Source organism: Equus caballus, chromosome 16, assembly GCF_041296265.1.
Source record: "Equus caballus isolate H_3958 breed thoroughbred chromosome 16, TB-T2T, whole genome shotgun sequence".
In the NCBI taxonomy this organism is placed as follows: domain Eukaryota; kingdom Metazoa; phylum Chordata; class Mammalia; order Perissodactyla; family Equidae; genus Equus; species Equus caballus.
Genome location: NC_091699.1, coordinates 21,894,676 through 21,920,533, shown reverse-complemented (window position 1 = coordinate 21,920,533; position 25,858 = coordinate 21,894,676).

Below are 25,858 nucleotides of genomic sequence, written 5' to 3'. Positions count from 1 at the left end.
GTCTCCTATGATAGATACAAAATGTTATGGGGGTATAGAAAATCAAGCACTAACAGTCTGGGATCAAAGAAGCATATTGAGGGTTTCATGAAGTGGATGATGTGTGAACTGAGTTATTGATGGATGAATAGAAGTTTATCTGACAATTGAGGACAGACAATCTAGGGAGTTAGAATGGCCGGTGCAAAAGAAAGATCAAGCCACATTTGGGGAATTGTGGTTCAGCATGACCTAGAAGAAAGGAAAGAAGGTTTCAACTCTTATGCCAACTATTTTAAATGGCAAGAGCTTCTTGGGACATTGTGATAAGGAGGAACCTAAGGTTACCCTGTGCTCAGCTGGTTGATTGGTACTGTCTGCCATGATTGTAGGAGTGGGGAGGGTCGTACTGTGCTAAGGTTTTGTCATTGCTTTGTTTTGACAGATAAGCATCAAATGGATTGTGAAGGAAATTTCTTGCCTTGTTATGAAGTTTTAACATTATCTAGGAGGAGAAAAAGCATCAGTGAAAGATTTTTAAGCAGATGTGACAAGGTTGGAATTACTCTTTGGAAAATCTCTCTGGAAGTACTGTGGAACATGCCTTTCTCCTCTGTACACACAGCATCCTCTCCCCTCCTCCCCTTGCACACACATAGCCCTGCTCACTTGTTGGAGAAGTAATACGGAACAAGGCAATGAGGATTAATCATGCCTTCATATCTCATGGTAAAATTGCCTCTCTGAGTCACCGTTTCTGACACTTTATAAATAGGTTGCTATTCAGCTATTATACACTAGTTGCACCAGTTCAACCTTGCTTGTTTAATATCCTTTCACACCAGATGCTGATTATTCAGTCTACCAAGTAGCCCTGCATGAGCCTCACTATCCTGGCCACTCCAGCTTCTCCTTGGAGGACCTTTCCAAGTCAAACCACAAGCACACAGCCTGGAAGTTAATTAGGGACCTCTAGAATGCTCCACCCCAGGGTTTTGGTCTGAATCCTTTTTGATTTGGAAGTATCTTTTCTACAGCGGTGGTAAAATATGTTGAATATGACTTCCGTTTAAGGATAAATTCAAAGGACTATCATTATCAGGGTTCAGAAAATTTGTATGATTCTTAAAAAGACAAATCAAACTGATCCAAACTAAACTGATGTAAACCCCTTCATTCTGACAGCTTTGGGATAGACTTTGGGACTTCACTTTCAATTCCATTTTCTTAGAAAAATAGTTGAGGGTTTATGGTTCCAAGGAGAAGATACTTTGGTGGAAATGGAACTATGGAACAATGATTCTTATCTCTGTGATGTTTATAAACATCACTTGGGGAGTTGTTAAAAGCATGGATTCTGGACTCCACTACTGCAAATCTGAATCTGTTAGTCTCAGGTGGTGGCTAAGAAGGTGTCGTTGTTATTTTTTAATAAACAAAGGCCCCACGTGATTCTGTGGCAGGTGGTCTGTGAGTCACATTCTAAGTCTTAACTCTGGAGTATGCCAAGAGTCCGCCTTAGAAATGTATTAAACTGCCAATTTCACAGTTGTGAGCATTCCATGCAGTCATATGTCGCTTAACGACAGGACCACGTTCTGAGAAATGCATCATTAAGTGATTTTGTCCTTGTGTGAATATCATAGATGTTCTTACACAAACCTAGATGGTGTAGCCTACTACACACATAGGCTACATGGGACTAATCTTATGGGTATGTGGCACATGACTGTATGGAAAATATGTAAATGCTTTCTGCTTAGAGAGCAGGATTGGGTTAAGAAATGTGGCCTTTGACTTTACAAAGGTGTTATTTACTCATCAAGAATTTGCTTTTCTACTTCTATTTAATTTAAAAATGATCAAAATAGCACACACACAATTAAAAAAATCAAACAGTACTAAGAAGTCCTAAGGGAACGGAACAGTTCTCTACAGCCCCCATGCTCACTTCCTCCTCACTTTCTCCCCCGACCCCAGCTTCTGCATCAGTAATTGAATGTTGTTAAGGTTGATGACATTTACATGCTACAGTGTAACCTTAATTAAGTCTTCTGAACATTTTCTGTAGGTTGATTCCAGAGAACCGGCATTTTCATTATTGTGACTAGGAAAACATTGTTCTTGGCAGAGCCAGAGAGAATGTTTTGATGACATTCCCTTCTCTACAGCCCCAAAGGCGACCCCTGCACCACTTGGTGTAGAACGTTCAGGTGGGGGCTTCTTTCTCAGGAGGATCAATTACCCCGAAGTTGTCCATCACTGTTCAAATGCTTGTAAAAGGAGGTTGGCAAGTTAAAACCATGTACTTCAGGGATGCTCCTGAAGAAGACCCACCTGAATCTTGCTGCCTTCAAGTTTTCCTACATTCAAATGGCCAAGTTCACGTTGACTCCCAAGGAATACAAAGAGTTTCTGTTGTCTTTGCGTTTACACCAGAGTTATATTGAGAGCTTACATATTGATATGTTAAGCTTTATGTATATTGAACATATATATATTGATATATATTATATATATCTATATATTGAAAAAATATATTTTGAACTTATATATTTTGAGCTTTAGCGGGCTGCAAGTTCCTTCTATGGTGACCACTGGTGCATTGGATGAAAACAATGTTAAATTCTCATTTTTCTTACATTCTGACAATGTAAGAAAAGACACAGTCATTTACTTCAGTTTACCTGAGACTTCTTTACAAAGATTAATATATTGAGTTTCACAGATGAGATGATACTCTGGGGGGAACTTATGGTTTGACAGATGATGCACTGGAATGTTTGATATCTGTGGGGAGGATGGCAACACCTGCTAACCTCCTTAATGGTCTCCTGAACTGGAACATCCTGCCTTCAGTGGCCTGTCAGTTGTTCTCAATTCTACCTGTTCTTCAAGGCCCAGCTCAAATGCTTGCTCTTCTGGGCACTTTGCCTAGTTGCTCCTGTCTATAATGGAAGCTAGTCTTACACTGGCAAAACACGTGTCCTTGTACATTATATCAACACCTTGAGTACAGCAGTAATGTGCCTGTTTTAGAATGAGGAGGCCAAGGCTTAGGGAACTTAAAAGAATTGCTCAAGCTTACACAGCCAGTAAGGGACTAAGAGTGAAACTCAGGGCTACTGAACTTCATTCATGCTGTTCCTCAAGCTGTGACGCTATGGCCTCCCAGCCAACTCTCCATGTCATTCATTTAGCACTCAACATATTCTACATTCTTTTTTCATATATGTATGCTCTCTGAGAACAGTTACTACTTCCTTGGCTTCTCAGCATTTCTATCCTTTACGACTTCTTGAACACAGTAAGTATTTAACAAATGTGGCCATAGTAGGTTGATTTTGCTTGAGATGTACAGGATGATTCCCTTAGACCTTGGTCAATGCATTGGAGGCTCTCTGGTCTTAACCCGTCTCTGTCCCCCAAATTCATCTGTTTAACTATAGTATTCTCAGTTCTGCAGGGACATCTCTTAGGCATCTCTAAATTTACATGTCCCAAACTAACTTTATGATTTTCTCCTTAATCCTGTGTTTCTCTTAACTTTCAAGTTGTTTAAGCCAAAGATCCTTGATTCTTTGCTTTTTCTCATTCCCTAAATCCAGTTGATGTACTAATCTGCTAGTTTCTACCTCCTGAATATAATTTATAGGAATTTATTTTTATTTTTGCTAAGGAAGATTTGCCCTGAGCTAACATCTGTTGCCAATCTTCCTCTTTTTACTTGAGGAAGATTCGCTCTGAGCTAACGTGTGTGCCACTCTTCCTTTATATTGAATGTGGGTCACCACCTCAGCATGGCCTCTGGCAAGTGGAATAGGTCTGCACCCAGAACCAAACCCGAGACACCAAAACAGGGCACACTGACCTTAACCACTAGGCTATGGGGCTGGCCCCTAGAATGTAATTTAAGTTCATCCCTTCTGTCCATCGCCACTGCAATGCTCAAAGCCTCCATCCTCTAATGCCTGAATTTCTATAATAATTTAGAAACTGTTCCACCTGCTGTTTTCCCACATGCCCTCCCCCCAGCTTCTCCTCCACAGATTAACTAGAGGGATCTGTTTGAAAGTGCCAGTCTCATCTTGTCCTCTCCCACTTTAAAGTCTTGGCCTCCCATAATTCTTATTGGAATATTATCCGTATTCTTTGCCAAGTCTACAGGGTTGCATAAGCTGTATTTCCTATTAATTTCTCCCACCTTACCATGTACCATTCTCTGTCTTGCTCACTATGCTCCAGGCATATTTTTCTCTTCTCTGTTTCTTGAACGTATAAAGCTATTTTCACTTCAAGATTTTTCTACAAGTTGTATCTTCTCAAATATTCTTTTTTCAGTCCTCCGAATGATGGCCTGCTTTCTTACTTTGTGTCTTAGCTAAAATGCTACCTTCTTAGAGATGCCTTCCCTTACCACCCTCTCGAGAGTAGTCACCTCTCCTTCTAGTTTCTTTTCTATCATACTGCTTTGTCTTTTTGCCTAATATCCTTAAACTCTATAATTACCCCCTCTCTCTCATTACAACATAAACTCCATGAAGGCAGCAGCCTTGTTCAGCTCTGCCCCAGGAGCTAGCAGGCTGCCGGAGCCATTGTTGGTTGGATAGTGGATGGATGGCTGGTTGGAGGGATGGATGCAGGGAAGGAGGAAAAAAAGGATAGAAATAATAACTACTGAGAGATACTGTAATAACTACATACATGCGGGAGGGATACTCAGACAGACAAGGAGAAAACTTCATGCTCCTGTCTTTACCTGAAGAGTATGGGCTCTCTCAGAAGTGGCCCAAAGCTCAGCCACTTTAAGCCAGCTGGGTTTCCTGGAAAAGATCCTGCGATGAAATTGATCAATTATATGGTAATATTAATTCCATGTGGAGCTGTTCCATTCTACTAAGTTCATTTTTCTCCCCAAGCCCATGAGAAACATCCTAAATGCAAACCCTCTCTTACAAGATTGGATTGGCATTCGTCCATGTGGTGGGTTTTTGGAATGCCAGTGAACGCTCCACAATCACCTCCCCACCACAGCCTTAGCAACTGATGTTGCTAGAACTCCTGAACGCATTTTAGAATGCAAAAATAACCCCGATACAACATCTTGACCCATTAAATGTCACTTTTCTTTGCTGATATCTTATCACATCGTTGTGGGAGTAAGGTACAAAACATGTACATTTTGATCAAGAAGGGGGCCTAGAGAGTTCCTAGGTGCTGTGAGGCCAGGCCAGACTGGGAGCTGAGGAGAAACACGATGGTCCCTGCCATTTGAGGAATGTCTGGTGGAGGAGGGGTGATTACTCCAAGGAGGGGCACTAAGGGAAACTGCTTGCTGTTTCTTAGAGGTCCAGGGACAGGCTACATACACGCAATCAGATGGTGGCTTTGCAGGTTCGCCACCTGCATCATCTGTCTGAAACAGCCTCTACGCCTCTCTCTCCTTGATCATGAAACAGCGTTAAGGCCAACGGTGTGACTGGAATCTGGTGAACTCATACCACAGTTCTGTTCCCTAGACTATGCCAAGTCATGCACAAAAACTCAGGAAAGACACTGGTACCCAGAGAATGGCCAAAAATTAGGGATCAAACATCTCAGGACTCTGTAGTTCACCCTGTTGCTAACGTTTCTTCTAAGCAATAATGCTTCTCCAGTCACCCCAGGCACCGGGTTTACGGACAGAAGAACTGTGCTCTCTCGAGAATAATCTGGACTTAACAATACCTGTTCAGCTATTTGTAATTTACTTTTAACTTTACATCTGAAAACCTTACCTCCTATTCCTATTTTTGTCGGGACTATAATGATCATTTTTGGCCCAGTGACTAACTTCCTGTCCCCTACCTGGCTCTTTACGGCTCATTTGTAGACTGTATTTTTTCTCTTGTGACCTCATTTCTGTCTTTCTCATTTCTCCATTCCTTTCATTTCCTGTACTTCTAAGCACTCAGTGTGGAAATGTGCCTGGCAGAGGGATTGGACTTTATCTATCAGAGGCCAACATCAACTGGAAGTGGTGTTAAATTAAGGAAAATAATGGATATTTAAAAGAAGGAACTGTTTCTGCCTTAAAATACTTGCAACCTTGCTTGTGTCAAAGTTAATTTTTACATAGACAATTAAATCAGAAATTATTATACTAGCTAATGGTACAAATGTTTTTGCGTTTCCCAGCTCTCTCTAGCTCTCAAGCTGAAATTGTGCCATGACCAGATGTGGTGTGCTAAAAACTAGGTTAACATACTGGTTAATATTGAGGGCATCTACCAAAATATTACATTAGTGTATTGTTTTAAATCCATATGTGATCAGTTATGAGTTTTTTAAAGGAAAATTGACCTTCATTAAGAAAGAAAACCTTTTATTCCATTAAATTATACTAAACTTTGTCATTGGGAAGGATTGGCTCTTAGAATGAGGAAGTATGACAAGATTGCTTTGGTTCTCTTTTTATCCGATCTCTTCATCCTGCTGTTATTTTAAGGTCTGTTCTCTGGTGCAGGTAAGTAGTAAGCTGGAGAAGTGGCTCCACACCAAGGTGGGCACAGATTCCCCCCTGGTCCTCCCCAAGAAACTGTGTTCCTTTCTCTCCTTTAGCTCCATTTCTTATAGGACGTGCTATAGAAGTCCAGCCTGAAGAAGGGGCTTTCTCAGAAATGCCCTTGATATTTTATGCATATTTTATTCATGTCAGTGAGTTGGATCTGAATGCTGATGCTAGAGTGCATATGTAAATAATAAAGGGAATAAAATAATAGCGTGTGTTTGAGAGGTGGGAAGGCATAAGAAGAGCCATTTACTGGTAGTGAATTTTAAAAAGATATATTTATGCCTGCCATCACTCCAGCTTAATTATGGTGACAGTTGACTTGAAGCCCATGACAAAGTGGGGTGGAAGTTTGTCCTAAATCTGGCCTGCTTAATGTCACAGGGGTGAAGGAGAGAAGATGAAGGAATTCAGAAAGAGCAGTGTCATTCAAATAACATATTCCTTTCTTTATCGTGGGCATTTTCTGAACTCCTTTGGTCCTAAATGAGTTTTAAAAATGATTAAACTTTTTTTCTTCTAGAGAAATATATGCTTCTTCTTTTAATGGGATCTTGAACCTATGACAAAGCGGCAAACTTGAGGAGATATATGTGGCTTGTAGGGTAGAAAAGAATAGGGACCTGTTTTCAATCCTGTGTCCAGCTTTCTGCCAGTCCATAGTGTGTGTCTATGTATAACCCTAGTATATAAGCAGAGTCTTAATGGTCCAGTCTCTGTGTCGTGTCACTTTCAAAGAAACATACTCAGCAAGAAGTAGTTAAGAACCCTTCAGTCTTTACTTCTGTCTCTCACAGGATTCTTGGCTGAGGGTGGAGGAGGGTTGTAAAGATAGCAAATACTCACATCTATAGGTTCATAAATTTTTGTCCTCAACTCCTGTTCAGATACACTACTTGTGTTCTTTGCACCAGGTCCCCAACTCCTCAAATTTCTATTCAACTCTGCCTAAGCCACTCAGACAAAGTGAAGTTTGTCTTCTAAGGAGAGCGTCCAGATTTAGCAAAAACAAAGCAAAGTAAAGTGAAATGAAAATAATACCACAAACAAAAACTAGACTCTCTGTGCCATGCAATATTTGGGACATATACATATTAAAAAATTGTTTATCTGAAATTCAGATTTATCTGGGTATCCCATATTTTTTTGTTTTTGTTTTTGAGGAAGATTAGCCCTGAGCTAACTACTGCCAGTCCTCCTCTTTTTGCTGAGGAAGCCTGGACCTTAGTTAACATCCGTGCCCATCTTCCTCTACTTTTATGTGGGACGCCTACCACAGCATGGCTTGCCAAGCAGTGCCATGTCCACACCCAGGATCTGAACCGGCAAACCCTGGGCCGCCAAGAAGCGGAACATGTGAACTTAACTGCTACGCCACCAGGCCGGCCCCTGGGTATCCCATATTTTGTCTAGCTACGCTATTTCTAAGGGAATCGTAATGTTGAAGGAACAGGTTTTCTTTTTTATCTTTATTGAGGAATAATTAACAAATATAATTGTATATATTTAAAGTACACATTGTGATGATTTTATATATGTATATATTAAATATGTACATTACCAAGATCAAAATAAATATCACATCCATCATCGTACAAGGTTTTTAATGTGGGTGTGGTGAGAATGCTTAAGATCTACTCTCAATAACTTTCAAGTATACAATACCATTTTATTAACTATATTCACCATGCTGTACATTAGATCTTCAGAACTTATGCTTCTTATAACTAAAAATGTGTACCCTTTGACCTACATCACCCCATTTCCCCTCCCCCAAGCTCCTAGAAACCACCACCCTCCCTCTTCTCTGTTTCTATGAAATTGTTTATTTTTTATTTTTTTAGATTCCACATATAAGTGAGACCATACAGTATTTGTTTTTCTGTGTCTGACATTTCACTTAGCATAATGCTCTCCAGTTTCATGCACATCGTCATAAATGGCAGGATTTCCTTCTTTTTTATGGTGGATTAATATTCCAATTGTATATATATACACACCACATTTTCTTCATCTATCCAGCCATTGAAGGACATGTAGGTCGTTTCCATATCTTGGCTATTATAAAAAGGCTGCAATGAACACGGGTGTGCAGCTATCTCCTTGAGATCTTGGTTTCAGTTCTCTTAGATATAAACCCAGGAGTGGGATTGCTGGATCATCCTGTTTTACAGGGTTTATTTAATTGATAAGTTAGAAGCAGCAAATAAAGATATTTTTGAAATAGTACCTAAGGTGTTCTGAACCAGGAGGAAATCCAGGAGCTGGATATATACAGCTCCGAGGATGGTGAGAGGCCACTAGCATGGGTTCTTGAGGCCAAATGGTAAACAGGCTTACCCTGTGATTCATTTAGATTGCATTCCAGTTATTATGATTCATAATTTTTTCCATGGTAGAGGTAATATAAATATTTTTAAACAAAAAACAAATTCAGAAATATATGGAACAGGACAAATGGAGTTTGGAACACAAAAATACGTAGGAAGAGAACCAAGTGATTGCTTTTGGGGACAATTTCATTTTTATTGCTTTCTGCTTTCCACCTCTGTCATTACCTCCTGCTCTTTTTCTCTACTTCTAGGAGTCCTTTTGCTTTTCTCCCTGTAACTCATCCTCCCTTATGTCAAAAATGTCTCATCTGTCTTCATTAGAATGCACAGCAAAGCAGCCTTCAATTCACCTTAAACCGTCAACATCTGCTTTTAAGTAATTTGTGTCCATGTGTTTGTCAACATGTCCCTCCCACCTGTGTTTAAGGGGCACAAGCACTGTTTGTCTTATATATTAGACAGTAAGCAGGCTAAGGGCAAAGACCAAGTCTTTTTATAACAGTGGCATGAAGCTGTTTAACAGAAATGCTTAAGACAATACATTCCTGTCTTCCACCTGCAGTAATTGTGAGTTCACTGTGTCCCTAATTGCCATGATTAGTTCAATACATGACTAATCATGCCTCTTTGAAATAGAGCTGCTGGCAGGCAGAGTGGTGGAGGCCCCTTGAGGAGCGCTTCTCACTACTGTTTTGCTAACCTGATTTCCCTTCCCTCAGTTCCTAGCACTTAGGGAGACACTATGTAAATCCAAGAAGTAATAGGAATTCCGTAGCTTCAGCATGATATTTGCTCAAAGATTAACACTTGTGCCTCACCTCTTTGGGGAAATCGTAGAGATCGTCTCTGGTGATTTGAAATAGACAACATTTTCTTGAGAAATTTGCACATGAAAGGTGAATAGAAAGGTTGTCTTCAATATAGAGACTCAATAGCTGGAATTTAAACCAGCTTTTCAGAACATGCCTACCACTTCTCTGAAGCATTTGCCAGCTGATGGGGACTAGTCGTTTATGTTTACGAGGTTTAATCCTGTTTTGGAATAACTAGACCATGGATCTAAATAAACTTTGTGGTTTTTATTTCTTCCCCTTCCAGTGGCACCTGATTCTGCAGCAGAGGATTTGTGATTCCTTCTCATTTTATTAAGCCCTGTTCTGGTCTCTGATTCGGGTTGGTCTGAATGATGCTGGTGAGATGGAGGCCTGGAGTTTCATTCCTTCCCCCATCTGTTTATTTCATACGATGAAGAAATCATAACGTTGGCCAAGTGGTGCCTAAACACAGGAGGTGTTCTAGTGGAGGTCTGGTGGAGGTGGAGTGGGAGGGCAGGTGGGGGTGGGGTCAGTGGAGGTACAGTGGGAGGGCAGGTGGCTGTGGTGGCCTCTGGATGGGGAGTATGGTTTGCTTAGTGTAAAGCCACTGTGGCTCCAGCAATGGGACTCCGGTGCAGGTCCTCCTTAGAGCAAGCAGGAACCGCTCTTGGTGTGCCAGTCACAGCACGCGGAGGCTCAGCATCGCTGATACTTGGAAAGTCTTCTCAGTGAGATTTAAGCTCAGAGAGGTAAGCTTCTAAATCTGGACTATACAGAAGAACATCCTGGTTTTCCAGAGCTGTTAATGTCAATTAGCCATAATATAATTTGAGAAATACAAATTTATATTTCCAGGAAAATTTCCTTTTTTTTCCCTATGCAAAGGCTTTAGATGTTTGTCTGAAATTTTTTTTTTATTAATGTTATGATAGATTACAACCTTGTGAGATTTCAGTTGTACATTTTTGTTAGTCATGTTGTGGGTACACCACTTCCCCCTTTGTGCCCTCCCCCCACCCCCCCTTTTCCCTGGTAACCACCGATCTCCTTATCAATATACTAACTTCCACCTATGAGTGGAGTCATATAGAGTTCGTCTTTCTCTGACTGGCTTATTTCGCTTAACATAATACCCTTGAGGTCCATCCACGTTGTTGTGAATGGGCCAATTTTGTCTTTTTTTATGGCTGAGTAGTATTCCATTGTGTATATATACCACATCTTCTTTATCGAATCATCAGTTTCTGGGCATGTAGGCTGGTTCCACGTCTTGGGTATTGTAAATAATGCTGCGATGAACATAGGGGTGCAACGGACTCTTGAGATTTCTGATATCAGGTTCTTAGGATAGATACCCAGTAATGGGATGGCTGGGTCATAGGGTATTTCTATTTTTAACTTTTTGAGCAATCTCCATACTGTTTTCCATAGTGGCTGTACCAGTTTGCATTCCCACCAACAGTGTATGAGGGTTCCTTTTTCTCCACATCCTCTCCAACATTTGTCACTCTTGGTTTTGGATGTTTTTGCCAATCTAACGGGTGTAAGGTGATATCTTAGTGTAGTTTTGATTTGCATTTCCCTGATGATTAGCGATGATGAACATCTTTTCATGTGTCTATTGGCCATACTCATATCTTCTTTTGAGAAATGTCTGTTCATGTCCTCTGCCCATTTTTTGATCGGGTTGTTTGTTTTTTTGTTGCTAATCAGTGTGAGTTCTTTGTATATTATGGAGATTAACCCTTTGTCAGATAAGTGGCTTGTAAATATTTTTTCCCAATTAGTGAGCTGTTTTTTTGTTTCAATCCTGTTTTCCCTTGACTTGAAGAAGCTCTTTAGTCTGATGAAGTCCCATTTGTTTATTCTTTCTATTGTTACCCTCAACTGAAGAGTTACAGTGTCCGAAAAGATTCTTTTGAAACTGATGTCAAAGAGTGTACTGCCTATATTCTCTTCCAAAAGACTTATTGTCTCAGGCCTAATCTTTAGGTCTTTGATCCATTTTGAGTTTATTTTGGTGTGTGGTGAAAAAGAATGGTCAATTTTCAATCCTTTGCATGTGGCTGTCCAGTTTTCCCAGCACCATTTGTTGAAGAAACTTTCTTTTCTCCATTGTAGGCCCTCTGCTCTTTTGTCGAAGATTAGCTGTCCATAGATGTGTGGTTTTATCTCTGGGCTTTCAATTCTGTTCCATTGATCTGTGGACCTGTTTTTGGACCAGTACCATGCTGTTTTGATCACTGTAGCTTTGTACTATGTTTTGAAATCGGGGATTGTGATTCTGCCGGCTTTGTTTTTGCTCAGGATTGCTTTAGCAATTCGCGGTCTTTTGTTGCCCCATATGAATTTTAGGATTGTTTGTTCAATTTCTGTGAAGAATGTTCTTGGGATTCTGATTGGGATAGCATTGAATCTGTAGATTGCTTTAGGTAGTATGGACATTTTAACTATGTTTATTCTTCCAATCCATGTGCAAGGAATGTCTTTCCATCTCTTTATGTCATCGTCAATTTCTTTCAAGAAAGTCTTGTAGTTTTCATTGTATAGATCCTTCACTTCCTTGGTTAAGTTTATCCCAAGGTATTTTATTCTTTTCATTGCGATTGTGAATGGGATTGAGTTCTTGAGTTCTTTTTCTGTTAGTTCATTGTTAGTGTATAGAAATGCTACTGATTTATGCACGTTAACTTTATACCCTGCTACTTTGCTGTAGTTGTTGATTATTTCTAATAGTTTTTCTATGGATTCTTTGGGGTTTTCTATATATAAGATCATGTCGTCTGCAAACAACGATAGTTTTACTTCTTCGTTACCTATTTGGATTCCTTTTATTTCTTTTTCCTGCCGAATTTCTCTGGCAAGCACCTCCAGTACTATGTTGAACAGGAGTGGTGAAAGTGGGCACCCTTGTCTTGTTCCTGTCCTCAGAGGGATGGCTTTCAGTTTTTGTCCATTGAATATGATGTTGGCTGTGGGTCTATCATATATGGCCTTTATTATGTTGAGGTACTTTCCTTCTATACCCATTTTACTGAGGGTTTTTATCATAAATGGGTGTTGGATCTTGTCGAATGCTTTCTCTGCATCTATTGAGATGATCATGTGGTTTTTGTTTTTCATTTTGTTGATGTAGTGTATCACGTTGATTGACTTGCGGATGTTGAACCATCCCTGTGTCCCTGGTATAAATCTCACTTGATCATGGTGTATAATCTTTTTGATGTATTGCTGTATTAGGTTTGCCAAAATTTTGTTGAGGATTTTTGCATCTATGTTCATCAGCGATATCGGCCTGTAGTTCTCCTTCTTTGTGTTGTCCTTGTCAGGTTTGGGGATCAGAGTGATGTTGGCTTCATAGAATGTGTTAGGGAGTTTTCCATCTTTCTCAATTTTCTGGAACAGTTTGAGGAGAATAGGTATTAAGTCTTCTTTGAATGTTTGGTAGAATTCTCCAGAGAAGCCGTCTGGTCCTGGACTCTTATTTTTGGGGAGGTTTTTAATTACCGTTTCTATTTCCTTACTTGTGATTGGCCTATTCAGATTCTCCATTTCTTCCTGATTCAGTTTGGGGAGATTGTAGGAGTCTAGGAATTTGTCCATTTCTTCCAGGTTGTTCAATTTGTTGGCATATAGTTTTTCATTCTCTTATGATCTCTTGTATTTCATTGGTATCTGTTGTGATTTCTCCTCTGTCATTCCTAATTTTATTAATTTGCGATTTCCCTCTTCTTTTCTTGGTGAGTCCGGCTAGGGGTTTGTCAATTTTGTTAATTCTTTCGAAGAACCAACTCTTTGTTTCATTGATCCTTTCTATTGTCTTTTTTGTTTCAATATCGTTTATTTCTGCTCCTATTTTTATTATTTCCCTCCTCCTACTGACTCTGGGCTTTGTTTGTTCTTCTTTTTCTAGTTCTGTTAGGTGTCGTTTGAGGTTGCTTATGTGAGCTTTTTCTTGTTTAGTGAGGTGAGCCTGTATTGCGATGAATTTCCCTCTTAGGACTGCTTTTGCTGCATCCCAAATGATTTGGTATGTCGTGTTCTCATTTTCATTAGTCTCCAGATAAAATTTGATTTCTTCTTTAATTTCTTCAATGATCCATTGTTTGTTGAGAAGCGTGTTGTTTAGTCTCCACAGTTTTGCACCTTTCTCTGCTTTTTTTCTTGTAGTTGATTTCTAGTTTAATAGCATTATGATCAGAAAAGATGCTTCATATTATTTCAACTCTCTTGTATTTATTGATGTTTGCTTTGGTTCCCAAAATATGGTCAATCCTTGAGAATGTTCCATGTGCACTTGAGAAGAATGTGTAACCTGCTGTTTTTGGATCAAGTGTTCTATATATATCTATTAAGTCCATCTGGTCTAATTTTTCATTTAATTCTATTATTTCCTTGTTGATTTTCTGTCTGGATGTTCTGTCCATTGGTGTTAATGGTGTGTTGAGGTCCCCTACTATTATTGTATTGTTGTTGATGTCTTCTTTTAGTTCTATTAAGAGTTGCTTTACAAATTTTGGTGCTCCTGTGTTGGGTGCATATATATTTATAAGTGCTATGTCTTCTTGGTGGAGAGTCCCTTTTATCATTATATACTGTCCCTCTTTATCTTTCTTTATCTGTTTTGCTTTGAAATCTACCTTGTCTGATATTAGTATAGCGACACCTGCTTTCTTTTGTTCATTATTAGCTTGGAGTATTGTTCTCCATCCCTTCACTCTGAGTCTGTGTTTGTCTTTGGGGCTGAGGTGTGTTTCCTGGAGGCAGCATATTGTTGGATCTTGTTCTTTGATCCATCCTGCCACTCTGTGTCTTTTGATTGGGGAGTTCAATCCATTTACATTTAGAGTGATTATTGAGATGTGGGGGCCTACCACTACCATTTTGTGTCTTGTTTTCCGGTTTTCTTCAGTTTCCTTTGTTTCTCGTCCCATGGTTTAATCTGTTCTGATGTAGAGCTGCTACTCTCTGTTGTTGTCCTTCTACTTATCTCCTCTGCTCTTGGTTTTGTAGCCCCTTTCCTTTTTTGGATTTTTCAGGAATGAGGGTTTTCCTGAGTATTTCCTGAAGAGGAGGTTTTGTGGCAATGAACTCCCTTAATTTTTGTTTATCTGGGAAAGTTTTTATTTCTCCATCGTATTTGAAGGATATTTTCACTGGGTAGAGAATTCTCGGCTGTAGATTTTTGTCCTTCAAATTTTTGAATATATCATTCCACTCTCTTCTAGCCTGTAAAGTTTCTGCTGAGAAATCTGCTGATAGCCTGATGGGGGTTCCTTTGTAGGTTAGTTTCTTTTGCCTGGCTGTCCTTAGTATTTTCTCCTTGTTGTTGACTTTTGCTAGCTTCACTACTATAGGCCGTGGAGTTGGTCTTCTTGCATTGATAAAGTTTGGAGATCTATTGGCTTCTGTCACCTGAAGATCCATCTCTCTCACCAGATTTGGGAAGTTCTCAGCCATTATTTCTTTGAATAGGCTTTCTGCCCCTTTCTCCTTCTCTTCTTCCTCTGGTATACCTATAATCCTTATGTTGCATCTCCTAATTGTGTCTGATAATTCTCGGAGAGTTTCTTCATTTCTTTTTAGTCTTGCTTCTCTCTCCTCCTCTGCCTGCAGCAATTCTATATTGCCATCTTCCATACTGCTAATTCTTTCCTCCATATTATCGGCCCTACTGTTCAGAGCTTCTAGATTTTTCTTAATCTCCTCTATTGTGTTCTTCATTTCCAATATTTCTGTTTGGTTCTTCTTTATCGTATCAAACTCTTTTGTGACATAGCTCCTGAACTCGTTGAGTTGTCAGTCAGAATTCTCTCCTAACTCATTGAGTATTTTAATGATGGCTGTTTTGAAGTCATCATCATTTAGGTTATATATCTCATTTTCTTTGGGATTGTTTTCTGTGTATTTGTTACTTTCTTTCTGTTCTGCAGATTTAATGTATTTTTTCATATTGCTTGATGTTGTTGATTTGTGCCTCCACATGGAGATAGAGTTTAGTTGCTCCTTTCACTTGTTTCAGCTGCTGCGGTGGGGGAGCAGCTGTTTATACTGCACCAACCAGGAACCCTGTCCGCAGTTGCTAACTGGGCCTGGGCCCCTCCTCGTAGTCACAGTGGTCCTTTGGATTCCCTCCTCTGCCTTGGGGGCTGTCACAGGGGGGCTTCAGGCTGCAGGTGCCTACTGTTGCAGCCCACCTAGATGTGCTCCCTCCTTGGGGTCTGCAACAGTGTTATAGGCTTTTCCAGCAGCCAGGGGTGGGATCACTTATATTTGTCGCTCCGTTGCTGTCGGCACCCACAAAATCTCACTTGTCCTCTATGTGTCGCAGGAGAGCTATTGGCATCTTCTACAGTCTGTGGTTAGTTCACCTAGCTATGCTGCTTTTGCCCTGGGGTCTTCTAGCCTTGTGGCTGCCGGCTGGGTGCCTTCTACTGGTGCTGTGCAGAGGCTTTCCCTAAGGCTGCTGTGAGCCTGTAGGGTTTCCCCCTGGGCTACGGAGCTGGGTCTCTGGAACTCCCCCAGCCCCAGTCCTCTCTGAGATCTCCGGCAATCCCTAGTCCCACGGGGTGGGCAATGGCAGCTGGGGGTCGCCCCGCCCTCTGGGATTCTTTCCGGGGCTTTCCTGGAGTTGAGTGCTGGGCATGGCCCCTTCGCTAATGGCAGACAGAGAGTTTTGTCTGCTGCCTGGGCAGAATTCTGTAACGTCCCCTCCAGGGCGCAGAGCAGGCCTATGGAACTTCCCCCAGCCCCAGTCCTCTCCGAGATCTCCGGCAATCCCTAGTCCCACGGGGTGGGCAATGGCAGCTGGGGGTCGCCCCGCCCTCTGGGATTCTCTCCGGGACTCTCCTGGAGCCATGAATGCTGGGTGTAGCCCCTCTGCTAATGGCAGACAGAGAGTTTTGTCTGCTGCCCGGGCAGAACTCCGGAGCTTCCCCTCTGGGTCGCAGAGCCAGCCTTTGAAACTTCCCCCAGCCCCAGTCCTCTCCGAGATCTCCGGCAATCCCTAGTCCCACCGGGCGGGCAACGGCAGCTGGGGGTCGCCCCGCCCTCTGGGATTCTCTCCGGGACTTTCCCGGAGTTGAGTGCTGGGCGTAGCCCCTCCGCTAATGGCAGACAGAGAGTTTTGTCTGCTGCCTGGGCAGAATTCTGTAACATCCCCTCCGGGGCACAGAGTGGGCCTATGGAACTTCCCCCAGCCCCAGTCCTCTCTGAGATCTCCGGCAATTCCTACTCCCACGGGGCGGGCAACGGCAGCTGGGAGACCTCCGTACCCTCAGCGAATCTCTCTGGGACCCTCCGGGCACCTCGAACACCAGGCAGGGTCTCCCCGCCAATGGCGGGGAGAGACTCTCCCCGCGGGCCCAGGTGTGCAACTCCAAAGTTTCCCTCTGCATTTAGGAGTAATTGCGGGGGGTTTAGGTAGGGTTCTGGTCACCTGTTTCCACCGTCGCTCCTCTGTTGTGTGCTCGCTCCTGCCCTAGATGTGTGTAGATCTTCTGGGGGCGTCCGTTGGAAGAAAGCTGCTTGCGGGTACTAGGCTGCTCGGTCGGGGTCGGAGAGTTTTCACCTATTTCCACATCCTCCCAGAGGAAAGTCCATCTGCCTTCTGATGTATAGTCGCGTGGGTATCTCAGACGTCCTGAGATGCTGTCTGTATATCCTTTGTTAAGCGATAAGTGTCCAAATAATTGTAGACTCGAAGGGGGAGAGACAAAGAGGACTACTCACGGCGCCATCTTGGATCTTCTGTCTGAAATTTTTTAAATCATTCTTTATCTTTCCCCTAAGATTTGCCCTGCTTCCTTAGACTATCACATTTTCTATCAAGAGAAATAAAGTGACTCATAGTTGTGGTGGCTTTAGTCAAATTGTAAATTGGGTGAAAGTCATTTGGACTCACCTCACCCCCACTTTTAAAGTCTTCCCACCTTTATTTCTACCTAGGACTCTTTTAGAGTATCTGTCCGCCTCCATCTCCTAATTGGACCCTAAGTTTTTAATGTTTTCAGTTTTCCACATTCAAAATAATCTGGCTTGTGCTGGAATTCCCTGAGACTCAACTAGATACCAGAACAACTCTGACAAACTCCTTTGCTCTAAGATGAAATTGGTGATAAGGGGACATGTGCCACCAACAGACAGGATATTTGCATTTGACAGGGATGTAGCAACATAGACAATCAAAGCTTTATTTTGTTGAAGAGAAAAACTGAACCTCAGACAAGTGAGCGACTTGCTCAGTAATATGGTTTCTTATTTTCCATAGGATTGGAATCTAGGCCTTCCATTTATAACTCTATTGTACTTTTCACCGTATTGATGTTTCTCAGACTTTACTCATCTCCATGCCTCCTTTACAAGTTGTTTAATACATTTTAATAGACTTTTTCTTATATAACTTTGTTTTCATATTTCTAAAATTGTGGATTTGAAAATTATGGATTATTGTTTTAGATAAATATAACCTATATACACATACACATGAATATTCTAATATACACTAAATTAAATAAAACATTGTCCTAATAAAGAATAGTTACCTGTAGACTATGTAAAGTCATCTTTGGGTTCACCAGTGGGGTATGGCTTCATTTTGGGAAACTAGGAAATGTGGAATTACAGTTGTGATTTCTTTTAATGCCTTAACCTACTTCTCTGGGAATTTTTGGCACTTGGGTTGGCAGCCTGGGAGGAGGGAGAGAGAGGTCTCCTGTTCAAATTACCCCACAAAGCTAGTGGTCCACCCTTTGGAATCAGCCATTCTTGGCTTTTGAGTAAGATTGAGGCCAGGATGATAGCCATGGATCTAAGGGTAAAGTATGTGCCTTTCAAAGTCAGGCCTTGCATTCAACATTCTTCTTCAACTAGAAGCTTTTCTAAGGGAGAAACTCATTTGACTCCTCTATAATTCTAGACAGCTGATGGTATAGGAGGGTGACTCAGACCTGGTCCGTGTCTTTAAGAAGGAACTGTCTACAAGCAGAGATAATTGCAGAAAAGTGGAGACAAGTTCCAATATAACTGTAGGGAAATGGGGCACAAGTCGAAATTTTTTTCCCCAAAGTCTGTGGCCACTCCAGGGAGGGAAAGCTGGTATTTCATTAGTGGGCATGGAGGGAGTAGGGCCGAGTTGCTGGGAGAGTCAGCCTGAGAGCTGAGCTTCAGGACGAAGGATGTGAACAGGGCGGGAGGGCAGAGAAAGGATGTGATGGGGGAACAGTTGGAGGTGGGGCTTCCTGTGAGCTTCAGCTGCCCTGGACTCCTGTGGTGAGAAAATGCTACTTTCAGTGACCATATGGCTACCCGGGTTTGGCCTTGGTAGAGATCTTGATAACATGTTGAGAGCTTGGAACTCCTGGTTTTGTTTATTTACTTAGTTTAACTCAATAAGTTATATTCAAGCAGTAAGCGAACAATTGGTTCTGCATGCTGTCATGCTACGGTGCCCAGGATCCTCATCTTTCCCTCTGCTGGAGGTGCTCAGCCCTTCCTAGCCTGCCGGAGAACTTTGCAAAATCACCCTAAAAAGAAGAAAAGACTAGACTTTGAATATAGGGTTTTCTTTAAATCTTCTTCACTGTTTTGAGGAGTCCCAGCCATCAACACCCATGTAGGCTTTTTATTTGTTTGATGTACACTTAATCTTGCCTACTATATGCTGAGCACTCTTTTTTATTTTATTTAATTAATTAATTTATGTGAGGAAGATTAGCCCTGAGCTAACATCTGCTGCCAATCCTCCTCTCTTTTGCTGAGGAAGACTGGCCCTGAGCTAACATCCGTGCCCATCTTCCTCTACATTATATGTGGGACGCCTGCCACAGCATGGCTTGCCAAGCGGTGCCATGTCCGCACCCGGAATCTGAACCAGCGAACCCCGGGCTGCCGAAGCAGAGTGTGCCAACTTCACTGCTATGCCACTGGGCCAGCCACTGGGCGCTCTTAAAGGCACTTTACAAATCAAAACCCTCCTAATAACCCCATGAGAAGGAACTGCTAGTACTCCTGTGGCAGATGAAATCAGTGCTTTGCCCAGATCAGCCCAGCTCCCCTTAGCCTTTTCGTATAGACCAGCTCCAGTGCACTGTCAGCCCCAATGACCAGCACTTGCTCCTCTGGCACAGACCCACCCCCAGGCTGCGGAAGCCTGCTTTGCCTTTATGGAGAGCCAGAGCATTTGGGAATTTATGTCTCCTTTGCGCAGCCCTGAACCAAGGACTGAGAGGTGCAGGAGTATAAATACTCCGGCTCCCTTGACCCTGAATAAAATGACTTCAAGGTAAGACATGCACCATCTCCAGAGCTCCCCTGTGGGACACATCCAAGGGTTCCCTCTGTGGGATGCTGCTTGACATCATGTTCCCGTCTCATTCCTGTTCCATTTCCCCACTCCCGTACTAGTTTTCCTGAGAACACTTCCTAGTAAACCCAAATTTCACGTGGATTATTATTTCACAGTTTACTTCTGGGTAACTCTACCTAAATCAATGCCAATTTTACCATTAAGAAAACTGAAGCCCAGAGAGGTTAAGTAATTTGCCTAAGGCCACTCAGCTGGTAACTGGCCCACCTGGGATTCTAACTCCAGCAGTTGGGCTTCATTTTAATCTTGAAGGAGGAGGAAAGGACTGGGGAGCCAGGTGGGGCACCAGAAGAAGGCTTCTTTAAGGAAGACATAGTGAGGATGGAATTTCCTAGTAGTGCCACTAGGATTAGATAAATTGGGAAGAAGTCTTTAGAATTAAGTTGAAAGCTATTGTTAGAAAATAAGGGAACTTGAGAGTAGAATGGTGGTTGCTAAGGGCTGGAGGGATAGGAAAATGGGCTGTTGCTGTTCAATGGGCATAAAGTTTCAGTTAAGCAAGAGGAATAATTTCTAGAGATCTGCTGTACAACATTGTGCCTCTCGTTCACAATACTTAAAATTTTGTGCACTTAAAAATGTGTTAAGAGTGTAGATCTCACGTTAAGTGTTCTTACTACAATAAAAAAGGAAAAGAAAGAAAATATCGAGAAGCCTAGCATTGTGGTCAAGAGTGCAGGCCTTGGGGTTAGACAGAGCTGGTGTGGATTCTGTCTCAGCTACTATCTAGCTGTGTGACCTTGTTCAAATCACAACGTCTCGCTGAGTTTCTGCTTTTCTATCTGGGAAACGGGGTTAATGATTTCCACCTCACGGGGTGGCATGAAGTAGTTCACACTATGCCTGGAGCATAGTCGGCGCTAAATACATAATAGCCATTGTAAGTCCCAAATCTTTGCCAAAGTTAGTGTGCTTGTTTTAGGCCCAGCAAGGTGGAGAGAGGCGGAAAAACCTGACACAGGGTTGGGAATAGAGCAGATTCTTTATAACACCCAGTTACCTCTCCTTAACACTGTAACTGCAAATCTTCTGCTACATTTCTCTTAAGATAGTATTTGTGGGCTAGCCTGGGAATCCAACCATCATATTGCCATGTTTTTAATTGGAAAAGATATTCAAGGACCCAAGTAATAGACCTATAAATGAATGCTGGAAATATGTATTGTTAGAATGTCAAGTCAATCCTGGCTCCTAGCAACCCTGTGTACAGCAAAGCGGAAACCTGCCGGGTCTTTTTGTGGCATCCTCTCACCTTCCAGCGCTCTATCAGACAAGGCTCCACTCTTCATGGACAATTTCTTGGAAGTGGGTGGCCAGGTCCCTCATCCTAGTCTGTCTTAGTCTGGAAGCTCCGCTGAAACCCCTCCACCTTGGTGATCCTGCTGGTATTTGAAATACAGGTGGCATCGCTTTCAGCATCACAGCAACACGCAGCTGCCGCAGTATGACAACCGACAGATGGGTGGTGTGTTTTCCTGCCTGGGAAACAAACTCAGGCCATAGTGGTGAGAGCACCAAACCTTAGCTACTAAACCACCAGGGCAGCTGTTGGAAACATTGGCCAGATGTAAGCGGAGGAAGGCCTGTTTACGCTTTAGAAAGGCAAGATCCGCAATTATTTATCAAGTCCTTTAACTATCCAATCCTCAACTTTATTGGACAGAAAAGAAAGATTGTTGCAAAACAGATGCTGAGAAATGTGACAATGTCCATTTCCCAGATCTGTTCTTTATCTGAGGCAGGCTGAAATTGTCATTTTATTATCACTTGTGCTAATGATGCACTGGGAGTGTATGTCTATAAAGCTCTGAGCACAGGGCCTGCTGGAATGCTGTTTAAGTGTTAATTTGCTTCTTTTACTCCTGCTCCCTACACCTGGGATTCCTGGGGAAGTGTACCTCTGGACTTCAGGGACCCTGGTGGTTGTAGGGTTGACATTTACTAAAAGATCTCTTAGCTGGATTCTGTAGAGACTTTAAAGGGTGTCTTGTATTAGATCTGTTTTAAAAGCCTGATACAGGAATGCTTTAAAAAAGACAGAATGGTAATCCTTTTGAAATGCCAAAAGAGTGTTTGAAAATAAGACAGGTCATCACTGTGTCAATCTAAAACCTCTCTAAGCAGCTAACACCATCCTACAGTAATCAGAAAAAGACCATGAGGTTGCTGTTTGTGTAGATAAGCAGAATTATATCCTTTGACTATTTCCCTCAGCTTCTTAAAACTCTTTAAAAAAATCAAATCTTATGGAAATGATGCATAATTAAAATGACCTCTCAGTTTCATTAATTATCCATAGAATGGAATTTCTACAGAACAGTAAATCAAAAGACTTAGAATATTAATCTATCTTTTGTAAATTCAGTTTGATTTAAGAGAGTTGATAGTAATTCCTTTCATTTCTTTGTGCATCAATGTATTTAGCAGGGAAAGAAATTCAGCAACGAACATTCCATATTTTATTTAAAGTTATAGAGAAAATTCTGAGTTAGTCTTTTCAGAAAACAGCCCATACATTGATTTATTTGACAGGCAAAGAGCAAGCCATAGACGTGGTTACATTTTTCATGCACATGCTATTTCATTATCTGCATCTTTCCGGTCTCTTTTATCGACGCTTTTTCTGGGACTTTCCAAAAAAGATAGAATGGAACAAGGTGAAAATTTATCCAGGATAAAATGGAAATTTAACCAGAATGAGATGAAAATTTAACCAGGGCAATTGATAATTAAATAAGTCCTATGCCTATGGGTCAGCAAACTAGAGCTCTATACGCCCCTTCGGCCTTGTTTTGACATAAAGTTTGATTGGAAGACAGTCACACTCGTTTGTTTACATATGGTCTGTGGTGCTTTCACACTACAATAGCAGAGTTGAATCGTTGTGACAGAGACCATATGGCCTGTAAGCCTAAAATGTTTATCTTTTTTTTTTCTTTTTTGCTGGTCTCCACAGCCTTTGCTGATGGTCTCTGAAGATCCCTTGGATGGATTAAAATGGAAAGATGGTCTATGTCAGTCTCTCCAAGTTCAGGTTGGAGCTGTTACTGCTGCTAGGAATGGGGCAGCGGGAAACGGGCAGCTTAATCCAAGTGTGTGCTGTTAGGAACTTGTCGCTGGCAGTCTACGGAACTGATAGAATTACTGCTCTTCATCCCAGTGCCATCTTATTGGTATAGAAGCATCTTAGAGTGCCTCATGGGAACTTCTGGTAGGGATTTATGAGGCCCTGATTGCTCTGGGGGATAAATATTTGAGCACCATATTGCAACCTTCTTTCCCCCGTAGAAGGTCTAGCAAAGATGTGCACGGAGTACCCCATGGGGTGGGCAGGGCTAGCCATTTATAGGCAGGGGTACCAGGTTCACAGACTCTAGAGACTTCTAGTTTCATCTAGTCCAGTGTTTTCTACACTGGTAAAGGAAATTTGTGTTCCGTGGGTTAAACCAAAGTGTTCCACCATTAAAAGTGAATAGTGAACAGTTTTAATTTAATAGGAAAAAATTAATGGATACATCTAATCTATTTCAACTTTTTCTCTGTAAAATTTTCTGAACTTTTTTGTTGCCTACTACCTTTCCCTTTATTATTAATTCATGTGTATTCTCATGTACTCAACAAATGTTTTCAGCAGGCCTATTACGTGCATGTACCAGGGACTGTTAGAGGCCCAGAATATAGTGATGAAGAAATGAGATGTATTCCCTGTTCTCCTGCAGCCTCATCCAGTTGAGTAGCCATTAAACAACTTGTTAGTATCTTTGGAATTAGGCTGCCTGGGTTCAAATCCTAACGTGTCCACTGACGAGCTGAGTGACCTTCATCAAATTTCAAATCCTCCTCATGCCTCTGCTTTCTTACACATAAAATGAGAAAAATAGCTTATAGGATTGTAGCAATTCTGACTCTAATTCTGATGTTTGGATTTTTTCCCCCATACAAGCAATTCTCTTGCACCAGCTGGGTGTTCTACAATTCACCTCAATTCTGACACTATCCACTTGGAGGTAGCATCAGATTCTTCAGGTTAAAGGTTCAAGTTCAGTCCTACAAGACTGCCCCTGTCACTCCCCCCATTTCAGATGCCATCCACAAGTTCAGGTTGTCACCTATACTTGTGACCAGCTGTAGACTGGAGGTTCCAGTGACTGCCTGCTGGGTTTGCTTAATTTGCTAGAGCAACTCACAGAACTCTGAGAAACACTTTACTTACTAGATCACCTGTTTATTATGAAAGGGTATAACTGAAGAACAGCCAGGTAGAAGAGATGCTTAGTGCTCAGTGCATAGGTATGGGGAAAGGGGTGTGGATCTTCCATGCTCTCTGAGCACACCACTTCTCTCTCATCTCCACCTGTTCACCAACCTGGAACCTCTCCGAACACTGTCCTTTTGGGGTTTTATGGAGGCTTCATTCCATAGGCATTGTTGATTAAATCATTGGCCCTTGGTGATTGAACTCTATCTCCAGCCACTGTCCCCTCCCTGACGTTGGGGGTGGGACTGAAGTTCCAACCCTCTAATCACATGATTGGTTCACCTGGGCAACCAGTCCCCATCTGTAGGTGCTTTCCCAAAGTCATCTCCTTAACATAAACTCACGAAGATGGTAGAAATGAATACCAAAATACTTCTATCACTTAGGAAATTCCAAGGATTTTAGGAGCTCTGCGGCAGAAATGGGGACGATGGACAAATATGTATTTCTTATTATAAATCACAGTATCACAGGTCGTTGTGAGACTAAAATGAGATATCAGACTCAAAGCATTTGGAATATTGTCTGCACATGGTAAGTATAAGTAAATGTATAAATAAATATGTAACTTTGGGTTGGGGCAAATGCTATGAAGGGAAAGAACAGGTTTCTAAGAGAAAGTAAAAAGGAGAGTCCTACTTTGGATAGTGTGGAAATGGTGCTCTGAGAAAGGATTGAGATTTGAAAAAGAAGACTGCAGGTAGAGTTGGGGGAGAACATTCTAGCCAAAGGCAACATCATCAACAATAGCCCCAAGGCAAAGTGAGATGGATGATTTCCAGAGTGTGAAAGAAAGCCTTTGTATCTACAACCCACTCAAGTCGTCCTATGGCTTCCATTTGGGCATATGGTCTCCACCCTTAGCCTAAACATATTAAGTGACATAATACACATATAAACATATAGTACAGAGTCAGGCATGTAGTAAGCACGAAATAAATATCAGTCATTATTATCATTGCTGCTATTTTTTTGTCATTGTTGTTACAGAAGCTTTCTAATTCCTTCTCTTGAACAACTTTGGCCTTTAGTGTTAATCATTTGGTTTTCTTAGGATTTAAATTGTATATTCAGAAAAAGTGTTGTCCCTGTTTACGGCAGTTATTTATAAACATTTTAGGGTCACAGAAAAATTGTTCTGATAAGAATTGGTCTGATGAATGCTAAGAAACTTATATCCAGAAGAATTCACATTTAACCAACACGTAGAGGTTTGCGTTAAATTTTAGGCATTTCATTGGCCTCTGATTAGACAGTCCTGATTATTTAGTTTCTTAAAGACCAGAATCATATTCTGTACTATGTACAAGCATTGCCTGTCTAATTTAGAAGATGCTTTATTTTCACTGATAATTGTGGGGTTTTTGCTTCTTTTTAAACCATATTTAATCAGTGCTAAGATGCATATTTTTCCTACTTTAAACATCTGTGGTATTGGGTTGCATCTTATAATCAGTACGATGCAACAGTCTAATCGACAGCATTTTTTTCTGTCTTAGAGCCACATAAGACAATCTTATAATCAATGATGTCTTGGATTTGAAAAAATATGGTGCA